Source organism: Carex rostrata, chromosome 16 (assembly GCF_964058835.1).
Source record: "Carex rostrata chromosome 16, lpCarRost1.2, whole genome shotgun sequence".
Taxonomy (NCBI): domain Eukaryota; kingdom Viridiplantae; phylum Streptophyta; class Magnoliopsida; order Poales; family Cyperaceae; genus Carex; species Carex rostrata.
The window spans coordinates 1889107-1895963 of NC_135933.1; the positions used below are offsets into that span (position 1 = coordinate 1889107).

At 43.4% G+C, this 6857-nt stretch overlaps 1 non-coding gene across 1 annotated transcript; it reads left to right on the plus strand.

The window, feature by feature from the left end:
• The first annotated feature begins 5294 nt into the window (after positions 1-5294).
• On the plus strand, positions 5295-5401 carry LOC144567882 (small nucleolar RNA R71). The gene has a single exon (XR_013515531.1). It is a non-coding gene; the product is annotated as a small nucleolar RNA R71 (small nucleolar RNA).
• Positions 5402-6857: the final 1456 nt, after the last annotated feature.

Sequence of the window (6857 nt, forward strand, 5' to 3'; positions counted from 1 at the left end):
TTACTGATTAATTATAAATTGATTATAATTAATATTAAGATGGTTATAATTAATTATACGTGTTATAATTAAATTATAAATGTTATGTAAAAATAACAAGCAAAAACATTGGTTAATTTATAAACGTGTATGACACGTTGTATAAAAGTTAACTGGTTAATTTATAAATGTGCAGGACACATTGTATAAATTATCGAAACAACAAATAACCGCAAGAAAAATATATATAATTATTCAGAATAATTATACGAATATTATTTGTGTTCGGGCCGAGGGCATTCGAGTCTTTTCAGATTCGTCCTTATCCGCATGACATGTCATTGATCCTATCCAGATGACACGTCATCAATACCGAAACAAATAACCGAAAGAAAAATATATATATAATTGTTCAGAATAATTATACGAATATTATTTGTGTTCGGGCCGAGGGCATTCGGGTCTTTTCAGATTCGTGCTTATCCGCATGACACGTCATTGATCCTATCCAGATGACATGTCATCAATCCTATCCACAAGGGCAAAATGGTCATTTCACACCTATGCCACCTTGCATGTGTAGAAGCATGGAGAAGAATGTGGAAGGGTGTGGAAGGGGTATTTTGGTCATTTCACATATAAAAGGATGAGGTGTCAATGGCATATCTTGTAAATAGGCCGAACTTGGAGGGCATTTTGGTCTTTTGCAACCGAATCTAAACACTATAAATAGGGGTGGAGGGGTAGAGAGAGAAAGAGATATTCACATATATACATATGCACATTCACATGTATCTTTTCGTGCAGAAACGAATCGGTATTTTCTCTCTTTCTCGGTTTCTCTCCCAAATAGTGTTTCGGTTGAGAAAAGAAAGTTATACGTAGTTGACGTATAATCTTGCGGGTTGTTGTGGAGAATATTTACGGGATCGATGAATAGTGTTTTACCGAATTTAGCGGTATGTCAGTTTTGCATATTGATGAAACTGAGCAACCGAAAATTCGTGTTTATGGGTTTTCGTCTTTTCCCCGTGAATAGTGTTTTTGCAGAATTCCGCGGTTTACGGTATTTCTGGCAGAAGAAATAAACCGCTCTCCGGTTAGTCCTGGTGGATAACCGATAGAGGTATCACACGTGTGATACTCCGAGTCGATTCCTTCCCTGGTGAGGCTCTACTCGCTCGGTCTGCATTCCAACTGTGATTTGGAAACAAGGTATAAATATGTTATATTAATCTATTTAATTTGTAAGTAGATTAAAGTTTTAGAAATCAATCATGGAGTAGATCTGTAAAATGATTAAATTGGGTTTTGATGCCAAAGGAATACTGAAGGTGGACCGCCTTGGAAAGTTTCCTGACATACCCCGTTTAATCCTGAGCTTAAGTTGGCCGTAGAAATTTTTGTTCTACGGTCATTCCGCAACTTAAGCTTAAAAGGGTTTCCGGTTAGCACACCGCGCAAAACCCAACAATCCTAACCCTAAGAAGTAGAGATCTACTCAAGCATAGCAAAAGAAAGCATAAAAGAGAGAGAGAATAGGCAGATCATGATGAAGCTCAAAGATCCAAGGTGGATTGGAGAGGATCTTGCAATCTTCTCTTCTTCTCCAAGCGATCTCCAATCTCTCTCTTCTCTCTTGATCTTTTCTCTCTCCTTGAGGCTTTGAATCTTTAAATTTCGGAACTCCCTCTCTGGTAGCAGGGGTGGCCTATTTATAGGCTTTTTAAAACGAGTGCTTCAATTCTGGGCCTTTGCTGTCTGCTCTGGAAACTCGCGATGCGACCTGCATCAGGTCTGATGCAACCTGCATCGACTCTGATGAGGGTCGCATCAACTCTGATGAGGGTCGCATCGGCTCTGATGAGGGTCGCATCGGCTCTGATGAGGGTCGCATCGGATGTCTCAGATTTCAGTAACTTCCCTGATTTTGCCCGTTTTCGCCTGATTCCTGCAAAGTAAGAACCAAAACATAGCAGTACCACATTCTATGGATATTCAATGTAAAAGGCACCATTTGTTGGTTCAAAACATAGATTTTTGTATGGAAACAAGTCGAAATAATAGGTCTAATAAAGTGATATCAAATTCCCCCAAGCTTAACCTTTGCTTGTCCTCAAGCAGAGATCTGTTCTTTGTTACCGGGCTGGACTCTAAATGCAAGTTAAGTTCCTAAATGTGAAAATTTACATGAGTTGCTTAAATCAAGAACCTCGAGAATCTTTATGGTATGATTTGGACTTTCCTTGATCAATTTTGATTCACCCCACAAATTGACTAATCAAACTTCAAGTTCTAGAATGTTTTAATACTTGCAAAGCTGAATACTCGAATTGATCAATCTATCATTCTTTTACTAAAATCAAGCTCTCATTTGTGGAGATTTTCCTTTTTTCTCCCCCAAGCTTGGAACAAGCTTAGGTTAGCAAGTCGCGGACTTCGTGTGTTGATATATGCAAAAGTTATTCTTCTTTTCTAAATTTGAGAGACGAGCTCAAAGGCGCCCAACAGGACTTATTGCCAGTACTCTTATTTTCTCCATCTTTTTTTTTTTTTTTTAATTTGAGAGACAAGCTCAAAGGCGCCCAATAGGACTTATTGCCAGTACTCTTATTTTCTCCATCTTTTTATTTTTTTTTTCTTTTGCTTTTGCACATACCATGAATACACACATCCATTGGTATTCATTCATACCAATGAATATCCAAATTTTTCTTTATTTAAAATCCCCATTGTCCTATTTAAAAGGCATAGTTCAGTTTCAAAAAAAATTGATTTTTGATACAATTCAAGTTTTCATCCTTTCAAGTTCTCAAAACATCCCTTCCTAATCAGTTCTTTGATCAATTATGAGGTTAGTTCTAATTTTTCAAAGTCATCCAAATCACAACCAAAATTGTTCAAACAAGTCCTTAACCCAAGCAATCACACAAATTTATCACCTAAAAATGCAAATTTTGGAAAAATAAACATGACCTAAATGCAGATACAGTTTTCTTCTATTCACCCCCCCAAGCTTGAATGAAGCATTGTTCTCAATGCTTGAATTCACACAAGAAAAAGTAAATAGAAGAAAATATGGAAACTAACCAGACATGGAGTGAGGGGTGAGGCGGGGGCGCCTCACTGGTTGATGGAAGGTGGATCAGGCGGTTCTGGGCGGAGTGCCCACTTCGGAGGTGTACAGACCGTGTGCTGGTTTGCTGGTAAAGTCCTGAGCTTGCATGTGGCTGGATGAGTGCTTATCACCTTCTTGATCAAGTCCTCAATCACAGTTTGCTGAGCTTTCAAATCCTCCAAGAATCTGAGGATGCGAGCTGGGTCGAGGTCTGCATTGAAAATCATAGGACAAGAGTTATTTGGGTCTGAGAACTCATACCTGAGGTTAGCTGGAAAAGGCTTGAGCTCAGGAGTCGGCGGCTCTGTGTGGACCTTGACGCGGTCCGCGTCAGGTTCACTCGGATCGTGTGAAGACCTCGCGTCAGCTTCATCAGATCCTCGTTCTCTGTTTTCCAGGCCTTCGAACTGTGGCACGCGACCCGCGTGGGATTCATCCGGTTTGTATTGCCTACGAGATTGTTCTTTGGCCAATTGATCGACCACACCAAGCCAGCAGCATGTTTCTGTTTCAGAGGGGCACTTCATAGCTCGGTTGAGATTAAACTCCACTTTCTCATCTCCAATCCGCAGAGTCAGAGTTCGGTTCTCCACATCAATGAGTGTTCGAGTCGTCTTCAAGAATGGCCGTCCCAGAATGATGGGAATTTCTTTGTCCTCCTCCATCTCCATCACCACAAAATCAGCAGGGACAAAGAACTTTCCGACTAGAACTGGCACATCCTCCACTATGCCGAGTGGTACCCTGACAGATGAATCAGCAAGCTGTAGAGTCATGCGCGTGGGTCTGAGCTCGCCTACTCCCATGCGCTCAAAGATGGTGCGTGGCATGAGACTCACGTTGGCCCCTAGGTCACACAGGGCTCGCTTGATGGTAGCTTTCCCAATTTTGCAAGGAATTGAGAATTTACCAGGGTCTCCCAGTTTGGGTGGTAGCTCCCTGTTCAGAATGGCGCTGCACTGCTCCGTTAGTTTCACCCTCTCATGCCCCCCCCAAGCTTCGCTTGTTGGATAGAATGTCCTTCAAGAACTTGGCATAAGTAGGCATTTGAGTCAGAGCTTCGGTGAACGGAATCGTGATGTGCAGGCCTTTGATCACCTCAGTGAATTTAGCGAATTGTGCGTTCAACTTGTTCTCAGCTAATCGTCGGGGAAAGGGCACAGGTGGTCTGTAAGGTACAGGTTTCTCAACCCCTTTTCCTTTCTCTTTGTCAGACCCTTTTGATGCGGGTCGCATGGTACCATTGCGGGTCGCGTCCACAGGTTCTTCAGGTGGTGTTGCTGGTCGCATTGGCTCGATGCGACCAGGATTCACAGGTTCCTCCGAGGTTGATGCGGGTCGCATGGTTGTGGTGCGGGTCGCATCAGTTGGAATCTGATCAGTTGGGAAGGCTGGTTCATCGTACTGGGTCCCACTCCTCAGTGTGATCGCCTTAGCTTCTCCTCTGGGGTTTGGTTCTGGCTGCGCGGGCAGCTTTCCAAGCTGTGGTTGGCTTGGTGCGGTTTGGTGACCCATTTTCTCCATCATCAACTTGTTTTGGGCATCTATTTGCTCCATCAGCAACTTATTCTGAGCAGCCATTTGATTCATTTGCTCAAACATCATCTGGTTCATCTTTCCTTGCTCATATATGAAATTACTCACAGCGGGAGCAATATATGGCTCAGAAGGACTGGATTGAGGTGCTCGATGGTTCTGATTGGGGAAGGAAGCATTCTGGTAGAAGTTCCTATTGTTGTTGCTAGAAGGGTTGTTGAAGGAGTTGGTGAAGGAGGGATTGTTGAATTGGGGTCTCAGAAAGTGGGATGATTCATTATGGAGATAGTTTACTTGCTCGAGTTCCTCATCCCTTTGCACTAGTGGGCAATGCTCATAAGGGTGCCTTTCATCTCCACACATGACACAGACTTGTGGCAGATGTTCGACTGCCTTCACACTCAACTTGTCCATTGCCCTCTGCATGGCATCCAACTTGGTGATTAGAGTGGTGATTTGATCAACTTCGTACTTGCCTCCACCTCCAGGTCGGGTGTTGTCACGGCAAGACCGCTGTTGATTCTGTGCCATGTTGTCAATCAGGTTCATGGCCTCCAGAGGTTCCCTTGACATTAACGCCCCACCTGCAACTGCATCAACAGAAGTGCGAGTGCTCTCAGTTAGACCATCATAGAATGTTTGAATCAACAACCAATCAGGAATACCATGATGGGGACAAGAGTATTGCAATTCCCTAAACCTTTCCCATGCCTCATTGAGGGGTTCATCGGACCTCTGCCTAAAACTGGTCAGTTGGTTCCTTACCTTGGCAGTTCTTTTGTGGGGGAAAAACCTAGTGAGAAACAACTTAGACATCTCCTTCCAATTGGTAATAGAATCCCTTGGTAACGACCCTAACCATTTCTTAGCCTTGTCCCTAAGAGTAAAAGGAAATAAAGCAAGTTTGGTGTAATCAGCTGTCGCCCCATTGGTCTTGATGGTTGTGATGCACTCGAGGAAGGTTTGGAGATGAGCATGTGGATCCTCGTGATCCATGCCATTGAAGACATTCTGCTGAACCATGTTTACAACTCCTGGGTTGAAGTTCGGTTGTTGCCCAGGTATCCTTGGTAGTCTGATTGCACCTCTGACATCCCCAGCCCTTGGTACATTGAACTCCCGTAAGGTCCTTGGCATGAAGACATCCATTTCATTGTCAGATTGGTCGGTCAGGACTTCCCTTTCTCTGGCATCTGCTTCCCTATCTTCCCTGCTTGGATGCTCTGACATTGTCTCTGTCACACAAGTTGCGTCAATAGTGATGCCACCAGCGTCAGCTCTGATGCCACCAGCGTCAGCTCTGATGCCACCAGCGTCAGCTCTGATGCCACCCGCGTCAGCTCTGATGAGGGTCGCGTCAGATGTGATGAGGGTCGCGTCGACTTCGATGCTGGTTGCGTCAGTTGATGACTGAGCAGGAACTGTGTCGTCTGGAGGAGTGTCGTCAAAAAGCGGTCCTCTGCTCCTTAGTTGGTAAGTCAGCCTGAATTTACCTGCAGGAGGGGGTATGAAAGCCAGTTTTTAGTAATAAGGAAGTAGAGAAAAAGAAAAGATACAAATTTAAAATCTAGATTAACTAAGATAAGCAAAAATCTAGAAAAGAATTGATAGCCGTCCCCGGCAACGGCGCCAAAAACTTGTTCGCTTACAAAGGTAGGCTACAAAGTCTCAGGTATAGCAAGCTATACCAGTTTAAACCTTGAATCTACTCTCGTCTAGGATTGCAAGTGCACAACCCTATCCGTATAGTATATTAAGGTATCGATCCTCAGGGACGGTTTAATTCGATTCTAAATCACCACTTATCCAAGCTAGGTACTAAAAGTGTGAAAAGTTGGGTTTGGTTTGTTTATGTTTCCTAATTTTGGGTGTCAATTCAATTAACAGTAAATGAAAGCAATTAAAGGTTTTGGTTTTGAATCAAAGATAAAAGGCGTTCCTAGGGTTTCAGGTTTCATCCCAAACTTTGCCTTCTCTGGACCTATCATGCGACTCGCATCATCTCTGATGCGACCCGTATGATGCGACTCGCATCATCTCTGATGCGGGTCGCATGGCCCTCGAGCAGAGCTGACATGTGTTCGTATCTAAGTTGATTTCTTGTGCGAGGCTTCAACCTGTGGCTCTCGCCTACTGGTATCTAACCTAAATTGATTGTCTGGTTAACTAGAGGTATCTACAACCTTTCGATAATAGAAATTTCACCTCTCGGCTACTATTGATC